General features: G+C 36.1%; 1 protein-coding gene and 1 pseudogene across 5 annotated transcripts in view; both read left to right on the top strand.

Annotated features, from left to right (window-relative positions):
- Anks1b (ankyrin repeat and sterile alpha motif domain containing 1B) overlaps nt 1-9,815 on the top strand; it is a 1,319,834-nt gene that overhangs the window by 20,134 nt on the left and 1,289,885 nt on the right. The gene's annotated exons all lie outside the window — the stretch shown is intronic.
- LOC105742315 overlaps nt 5,635-9,815 on the top strand; it is a 41,490-nt pseudogene continuing 37,309 nt past the window's right edge.

The raw sequence follows: 9,815 nt of genomic DNA, 5'->3' as shown, positions 1-9,815 counted from the left end.
TTTTTTTTTTTTTTTTGTCTTCAGAGCATTACATTCTGCTCTGATGTTTATAATTTCCTCTTTTGTACTAGCTTTTGGCTATGCCTGCTCTTCTTTTTCTAGAAGTTCATGATTAAATGTTAACTTGCTTATTTGTGCTTGCTGTTTTCCTGATATGGGTATTCATTGCTATAAATTTCCCCTTTAGGATTGCTTTCATTGTGTCCCTTAAGTTCCAGTATGATATATTGTCATTGTTATTTAATTTTTGAAACTAATTTCTTCTTGAATTTCATCTGTTACCCACTGATTGTTCAGGAGGGTGCAACTTAATTTCCATGTGTGTGTGAAGTTATTTTGGTTTCTTTTGCCATTCATTTCCCATTACTTAAGCATGTTTGGTGAGCTAGTATGTGATCTATTTTCGAGACCACATTCCATGTGCAGCTGAGAAGAATGTTTTCTGATGTGTGAGGTGGAACACTCTATAGACATCTACTAAGTCTGTTTGTTCAAATGTTTGGTTTAGTTCTAATATTTCATTGTTGATTTTTTTGTCTCATTAATCTGTCTTTTGGTGACAGTGGGGTATTGAGATCCCCAATATAATTGTACATTGTATTAGTGTTTATTTGATTTTTAATGTTCCTTAATGTTTTATATATATTCTCTTCCTCTTGGATTGTTAACTTTACAAGGATGTAGTAACTTTCTTTGTTCCTCTTACTCAGTCTTGGCTTGAAATTCACTTTGTCTGCAAGTTAGAACAGCTGCCTCTGCTTTTTCCTGAGTTCCTGTCATGTGGAGTATTGTTTTCCATTCTTTGACTTTTAATCTATGAATTTCTTCTTGAATCAAATGTGTTTCTTTCTTTTTTTTTTTTTGTGGAACTGGGGATTGAACTCAGGCCCTTGCGCTTGCCAGTCAAGCGCTTATTCTACTGAGCCATCTCCCTGACCCTCTCAAATGTGTTTCTTGTATGTAGTATATTGTTGGATCTTGCTTCTTGATCCATTCTGCCAGTCTGTAGTTTTTGATTGGTGAATGGAGACCATTAACATTGATTGTGACAACTGTTAAGAATTGACTTATCCTTGCCATATTATTTTTTTATTGTTGGTCACCATGCTTAATTGCTTGCGTTGCCTGGTGGATTCCTTCTACTGGGGTTCATGGAGTTGTAGTCTTTGTTATTTATGTCTTTCTAGAACATCCTTGAAAACATTCTGGAGTACTGGTTTGGTGGTCCTAATTTTCCTCAAGTGATTTTTTTTTTGTGGTACTGGGGATTGAACTCAGGATCTTGCACTTGTCAGGCATATGCTGATTCTACTGAGCTATCTCCTCAGCCCCCAGATGATTTTTGTTATAGAAGTATTTGTTTCTTTATCAGTTTTTTATTTATTTATTTATTTATTTATTTATTTGTGTGTGCCCAGCTCAGCCCACCAGGGGGTGGGGCTGGCTGGCATGTGGTGCTGGGGGATTGAACCGTGGTCCCTTTGCTTTGCTAAGCTTGTTCTAAGTAGGTGCTTTAGACCACTGAGCCATCTCACCAGCCCCTCTCTATCAGTTTTGAGATAGTTTTGTGAGATCCATCAGTCTGGGTTGAAGGTTGTTTTCCTTTAGAACCTGAAATATTTCACTCCAAGCTCTCCTTGACTTGAGGGTTTGTGCTGAGAAGTCAGCTGTAATTGTGGTGGGCTTTCCCTTTATACGTGGTTTGTTTCTTTTCTCTACCAGTCTTTAAGATTCTATTTTTGTGTTGAATTTCTGGAACTTTGATTATGATATGCCTGGCTGTACATTTTTTGTTTTTGATCATGGCTAATTTGAGTTCTATATGCCTCATTAATGTAGGCCAGTTTTTTTTTTTTTATTTTTTTTATTTTTTTTACCTAGCAGGGTAGTTTTCTGCCATGATCACTATGAACAATTTTTTAAAAAATATCATTTGGCCATCTCCTGCTTTTCATTGACTCCAAGCAATTGTAAGTTATTCTTTGCTTCATCTAGCAGCTGCTGGATTGATTCTTATGTGTCTTGCTATTTAAAAAAAAAAAAAAATATATATATATATATATATATATATATATAATTTATTTATTTATTTATTTTTTGCAGAACCAGGAATTGAATTTAGACCCTTGTGCTTGCCAGGGAAGCACTTATTCTACTGAGACATCTCCCCAGCCCCTAAATATATTTTCTTAATGATTGCTAACTGCAAGCCTGTCTCCTATATCTGAGATTCTGTTCTCATATTGGTTATTCTGTTGTGATACTTTCATGGCATTTTTCTTCTCCTTGGTATCTGCTTGACTCTGCCTGTGAATTCCATTTCTTTCATATATGGAACATTCATGGAGCTTAATTTTCTTAGGCTCCTCTATTTTTATCTGTATCTGCTCTAAAGTCATTAGGTGTGTTTTTCATTGAGGACATCATCTTTCTAGTTATCTGAGAAATTATTTCTGATTTGATTTTTTTTTCTATAGTCTCATTCAGTTGCTTTGTTGTTGCCATTTTAGAGGGGACAAGTGGGTGGCTGGTTCTCTGATTGTCCCACCTCATTGCCCCCTGCGTTTGCCTTTGGTGAACTTGATGTCTGGAGTTGCATCTTGTTAAGGGTCTTACCATTTTTTCCTTTTTTTTTTTTTGTTTAATTCCTGGGGTGATGCTTGCAAATTGCCTATGATGGATTGCTTTATTGCTAGTATTTAGAACTCTTAGTAAATGACTATTTCTTTGAGGTATCTTTTAGGTATAGCTGGTTTTTGGGTTTTGAGTCTGTTGCAAGACTCAATTTGTTGGTGATGAGAAGCTGCCTGCTTGGCCCAACCTCTGATTCTTTGGCACTATGCCGAAGTATTTTCTGTGACCCTTAGTCATTCTCAGTCTTGGAATACCAAGAAGAATAGCTGTTCAGAACCATTATGTTACTTTTGGCTAATGTATCATCAGCAATGGAAATAGCATCAAAAGCAGACTAGAAAATGACAACTGGGTTAACCATAAATTTTCCATATGAACTAGATTTGTAGTTATATAAAAAAATCCAAAACAAGTCAAAATTACATGAAGTATGTAAGTTGTTAATACGTCAAATTTCCCCTCAGGGATTAAAATTTAAAAGGGGTTAGAGAGAAAATAGAAAAGTAATAGAAGAAATTAGAAGTAAAGCTTCAGGGGAATCATGCTAATTTTGGGAAACTGATACAGAAGACTAGAGCAAAAGAGAGAAAAAAGAGATAGAAAGAAGAACAGACCAGAACAACATATCCGAAGAGACTAGAAACCACATTCACACTAATAAAAAGATCAAACAATGAAAGAGAAAAACAAAAACAAAAACACAGGAACAACAAAAAATAAATGACACAGATAGGAAAAAAAGTCCATTTCCAGGTTTGTCTCTGTTGTCACTGGTAGATGACATGTAGAGACAGAGTCCTGCTCCATGCCGATCTATTTTAGCAAGCAAGCAATAGCTTTTTGGTGAGATAGTGGATAATTTCAGTGAGCCTGCACTTTCTGGCTGAGACCAGACTGGTTCGGACTGCATCTATCAGTGCACCTTCTGTGGGCCTGAGGAACCACTAGATGCAGTTCTTCAGCCCCAGTGTACTCCCTTCACTACTGTGTCTCTCCATGGAGGCCTGTGGGATCACCAGCAATCACTGAGTCCACAGGTTTGAATTGCTTCTCTCATACAAGTGAGCTCCATTTGAGGGAGAAGGCACCACCATCTACCTTTTCTTTTTCTTTGAGGTTTTCCTCTTTACTCTGTAGGCTTCAGTTCATGCTTCAGATCTTTTCTGGGTCCAGGGGGCCCATTTCTGTCCTTCTTGTCTTCCTTGCATTGATATATTCCAGTCTGGGCTGCATCTCTCAGAGAGACTTTTTCTTTGCTGCTTTACTGTTCTGCCATCTTGGTGTTCCTTAACTAATCCTGATATTTGTTTTTCTTTTGAAATAATCATACATCCTGGAGAAGATGGGCATAAAATTCAAAGAACTTTTTTTTGCCACAGTGAACCACTTTAGAGTAAGTTGTCAATCTGATCATTCTAGAATACTTAAGTTGTATATCCTATTAATTGAGGTAATCTCTTACATAATAACAAACAATAGAGCCACTAAAAGCAGCAAATTAACTTCATACTCCAGTCAGCTGTCTCCATACTCTATTCAAGTATGGCTATTTGTCTCAGTAATGTTCTTTGTTGGGATATAGTTCAGAATTGTGCATTGTGTTTAGTTTTCAGATGTCAGTTTTCAGTCTGGAACAGCTTTTCAGTTTTACTTGGACTTTGATAATCTTGATATTTTTGGAGACTATAAGCCAGTTATTTTGTAAAATGTCCCTCAATTTGGGTTGGTCCTGATGTTTTCTTACGATTAGGTTGAGGTCATGCATCTTTGAATATCCCAGGGAGATGCTGTATTCTTTTCATTACTTCCTATTGGGTAGTATGTGATTTGATTTGTCCTACTGCTGACAGTGTTCACATTCATTACTTATAATGGCCACTGTCAAGCTCAGTGTATATAATTGCTGTACTCTTTTTACTGTAATAATCATTTTGTGGAGAAGTACATTTAAATTACGTAAATATTCTATTTCTTATCGAACTTCATTTACTTATATTAGTATGGAGTAATACTATTTTGTTATATAGTCTGTAATGAATTGCTTTCATTAATCTGGGTGTTTAAATTATCTTAGGCTTAGTAGGAACCTTTCTTTGAGTTATTCTTCATGTACTTCCTAGCTTTTGGAATCCTAAAATGTTCCATCATTCATCTTTCCCTGCCCTAATCCTGGAATTAGCTATTTTCTAAAGTGACATTCTTTTTCTTGGAAAATTTTGTTTAAAAGCTAAGGTTGGGATGTTAGGTGTGTTTGTAGCTTTTGGGGTATCACCTCTCCAGGAATTGAAAAATGTGTATATACTCATACTATATATATGCTTATATACACGCAGAAGTACTCATTTACATTTGTGTGTGCATATATTTATTTAAACCCTTAGATTATAATGATGTCGCTAACTTCAGTCCAGTTCCTCAGACAGTTTGTTTTAGTTTTCCCTTCCTGTATTTGTATCTTCTTTGCTCTTCCAACCTGTCTTCTGTTATTATGGTACATATCCTTATTTGATACTTCCATGTGTATGTAGTCCTTGTCACTGCCTTCTCTTCCTCTCCATTAATGTCCTTTTCACCCCTTTCAGGCTCTGCCACTCCACGCTAGGCTATTCTTTTGCATAAATACTTATATGCACCTGTTTGTGCTTTTAAGGTGCCAACTCCCTGTACTGGTCCATATCTCCAGGAGAACCCCTTTTTCATCCTGCATGGATGGGCCTCAGCCCCCCTGCACTGGGTCACCATTGCATGTGAATGTCCTCTCTTTCTCTCTGTAACCTCTGATACACATACCAAGATGTTCCCCTCTGTCACTGTTTGAGCCCTCTAATATGCTAGTTCTCCTTGGAAGTACCTTCTTGCTTAGATAGGCTCTGCTGCCCCACACTAGGCTGCGCCCAGTAAGGACATCTTCCTACTCTGATTTAGGCTCTGTTATTTTGCTGTAGGCCAGTGTAACTTTCCTATTTTTTCTGAGTAAATACTTACCTCTATCTGCCCTACATGATAGCTTTAGGATTTGAACTGTACATGAAGAAAAAGGAAATGAGGGAACAAAGAAAAATGGAAGACGTAGTGGAGGAGAAAGGTAAAATAAAGCTCTTTTATCAATGATGATGATAATTATGATGATGATGATGATATACTTTGCAAGTTAGCAATGCCTAATCTTGGGTTGGAAGGAAATAAGACTATGACAATTAAGAATTTTAGGTAACGTGGAAGTTGCGACCAAGATGTGAGCACTATGTAGTACAGTAGTTCTAGACCCTTTTTTTTCTTCTTTTTTTTATTTCAGAAGAGAGAATAATTTGATAGGCTGGTTAGCTCTTCGCAATTTTTGAGTCTTTTCTTTTATGTATATTGTTATGGAGATGTAGGAGGCCTCCCTGCTGAATGAGAAACAGAAAAATCTTTATATAGTTTTTACTCCATTTAGCAGGTCCTTCCTTATCATAATTATCAGTGAAGTGCATTCTCAAGAATTTCAATAAGATGGTGATAATGCAGAAAAAGAGTTATAAAAGCCCTGAGATAGTAACTGTCATTCACCAAGAAACTTGTGTTTTCAGAATTTGATAGAGAGAAAATTTCAGCAACTAGGTTTTTCTTGTTATATGATATACCTATGATTTTTAAAATGTCATATAGACGTTAGGTTAGGAAATTGACCAAGTATATTTTTAAAACACTAAATCTACATGTCTCTCTAGAAATGGTTATTGCTCCAAATAAACCAGGACAGTAAGTAGTTCATATTGGGGTTTCCCCAGACTTTATTGCTAGGAATCTGTAATTCTTAGAAATCTAAACAAAGGAAGTTCCCAGAAGCTCTTTAGTAACGTTTGTTGTAGCTGAAAAATATCACCATTTTATTTATAGAAAGTGGGAAAAAATAGTTGTGAACATTGTAGAAATAATCCATTATAGTTATATTCTGTACTTTAAAAGACCATTCAGGTTTTCTTGCCAAAATTAAAAATAAACAGCAGGCAGTATTATCAGTTGGTGCTCTACTTCTCTAGGTTTGGGAAAACAAGCTCTGGGGAAAGATGACCAGAATTTAACTTGCAATATTTAAGAAGTGAACTGAACAGTTCTTGATTTTTTAAAAAATACGTATTTCTAGGGACCTAAGGAGATTATGATTCCCACTCTTTTTTAACTTTTTGTTTTCTTATTACTAGAACCGCTAATAACATATGCTCTTTCATAGTATTCCATAGTATTTGGATCTTAGCTTGCTATTTTTATGGAGTCTGAGATTTCATAGAAAAACTTCACAGTTTGTGACATTTCATCAGCAGAACAGAGGACCATTTGGAGTGCCTTATCCCATCTGTTCTCTATTACTCTTCAAAAATTTCTCCAGAACTCTTGGATCTGGGGATTGACAGATACTTATTTGCACAGCAGTCTAGTCCATATTGCCATTTCGTTCATAGAAAGAATGGATTTGTGACTACTGTGACCTTCCTTGGAAGTCTTGCTTGTTTGCTCTTTAAAGGAAAAGAAGAATTTACAAGACTGTATGTATTTACAATAGAATCTTGGAAACATTGAACTGTCAAGGTTGTGGAAAGACAAGGAGCCAAGGCAACAAAGACACCAAGGGATGAGATCTTTTAGTATAAACTAGGGCATGCTGGGTCTTTTTGAACATATCCATGTAACTGAGGAGGAGAAAGAGGACAAGAATCTCAGGAAAGGAACTGCTGGAAAAATTATTAACTCAACCATTTTATGAATTTCTTGAGAGAATACAGTCAACCCAAAAGCCTATCTTCACTTTATGATTTCCACTTACTGTTAAACTTCCCTCACTTTTGTAAGGAATCAAAGTACAATGTAACACAGTTGCGCACCTTATCCAAGGTGGCTTTGGTGTTAATAGAACTGTTAAAACTGTCAGTTTCTACTAGTGAAGTTACTCAAAATAAAATACTTCTCTTGTTTGCCCTAGTAATTGGCTATGAATATTAGAAACCCCACCTTTATTTATTTTTGTGTAGAATCTCACTATGCAGCTTGGACTTGTAGTGATCCTCCTGTTTTCAGCCTCCCTAGTGTTGGGATTACAGGCATGTGCCACCATGCCCACACTCCATTGCCAGCTCAGTGTGCCCGAGGGCGGGGCTGGTGCAGCATGCCACCATTATTAGATTTGATATTTATTTATTTTAAATCAGATGTCCATTTAGAAAACCCTCATGGACACTTAGTTGTCTATGTATAGGGCCCCAACTTGAACTGATACTACTCACCTAGATGTAGAAGTTCGGACACAATCCACAATTTTCTCTTTTCCCATCTTTAGTTTTTAATATTCTTAGGTTCCCTGCCTCTTTTTGCTCTGATTTGTTTCTTTAATAGTTCAGCTGTTTTCCCTCAGCAGCTCAGCATTTGCTGGCAAGCCCTGTGGAAAGGAAACTTGAAAATTCCCTGTGAATAAAGAGGGAACAAAAGGGTTAGGAAATAGTAGGAAATGAAGGTTATTTGTCTGAGGTTTTCTCAAGGTAATTTATGTTGTTAATTCAGTAAAATATCCATGAGGCCAGATTATCTGTCCTGGAAGAGTATAAGGGAACTTTTCCCTGGATAAATAGATGGTCAGACCCTGGAAGAGAAGGTAAAGCTTGATTTTTACAATTTGTTTAATGGATGAACTTGTGCTTTTAATCTGTCTTGGTAACATTTCTAAACATCCATAAATGTGAATCCTCAAAGAATTCTCTCTGTTCCACATTTATATAGCACACATTTTCTCATATTTCAAGTCTCTTTCTTTTTTGCAAATAAAGTGCTCACATTGGCTGTTTTCCAGATATGACAGTTGGTGGACATGCTTCAGTAGAGAAAAGGAAATTTTCTCTGCTTATCTACTCTCTCCCGTCTGCCCAAGATAGTGTCTGTCAATTGTGACCTGATTTTGAAATAATTTATTAAATAGAGGGATGCATGATGTCATTTAAAATTTTGGTATGACATTGACTTTTAGTCCTTTATGATAAGTGCTTATTAATAAGTGGTTCTCTGGGTGAAGTATATTGCTCTAGGGTTTTTAAGAAATTTCGTAAGTCCTTCAGTGAATTTGTATTCTGTTCAGTATCAAGAATGACTGTTTACTCAGGAAATTAAACCCACTTGTTTATTCAGAAAATGAAACACAATAAAAAGTATGTGTATGGCTATGAAAACATCACCTTGGAAATATATTAATCTTATAGGTAAGGATAATTTCCTTAAAGTATTATTAGCTAGTAGGTTTTTTAAGATTAAAAAATGACTATAAATATACATGTCTGGTAAGATTTTATTGCTTTCACCAAATATGTTGATATCTTTCCATGTTTTTTAATGTTAAAATTTAACATATATACAATAGATAGTAAAGGTTTTTACTTTGTAATTTTTTCGTCTGCAGTTGAAACAGGTCTTCATGAAGTAAATTTCTTTTTAAAAGCATGTTTCTTTCTTTTCTTTTCTTTTTTTTTTTTTTTTTTGTTTATTTGGTACTGGTGGTTGAACTCAGGACCTTGTGTTTTCCAGACAGGCGCTCATGCTGCTGAGTTATGTCTGCAACCTGTTTTTTCTTTCTTTCTTTTTTTTTTTTTTTCCTGTATTTTAGGGAAAGGTCAACAGGGTGTTCATGGTCTCACAACTAGATTGGACTCATAATGATTTTTCTGCTTACTACCTTCCAAGAGCTGGGATTACAGTTGTGCACCACTATGCTCAATCTCCACTGCTGTCTCAGCATGCACTGGGGGTGGGGCCGGCATGGCAGGCCTGGGGATTGAACCCTCAACCCCTGTACCTGCTTGCAGGTGCTTTAATCCGTTGAGCTATTTGGCCAGCCCAGCCCTTTTCTTGGTTTTAAATATTATTATCTTCAAAAATCTATGCTAGATACCAAAAACAGAGAAAGATGCAACTAAGAAAGAGAACTACAGGCCAATCTCCCTCATGAACATAGATGCCAAAATCCTAAGTAAAATACTAGCAAATAAAATACAGCAAATCATCAAGAAGATCATACACCATGACCAGGTAGGATTCATCCCAGGAATGCAAGGATGGTTCAGTATTCGAAAATCTATAAATGTAATACACTATATCAATAGAGCGAAAACTAAAAACCACATGATCATCTCCATTGATGCAGAAAAGGCTTTTGACAAAGT

The sequence above is a fragment of the Octodon degus genome, unplaced genomic scaffold (genome assembly GCF_000260255.1).
Source record: "Octodon degus isolate 3935 unplaced genomic scaffold, OctDeg1.0 scaffold00004, whole genome shotgun sequence".
In the NCBI taxonomy this organism is placed as follows: Eukaryota; Metazoa; Chordata; class Mammalia; order Rodentia; family Octodontidae; genus Octodon; species Octodon degus.
This window is presented reverse-complemented; position numbering and strand designations above follow the sequence as displayed.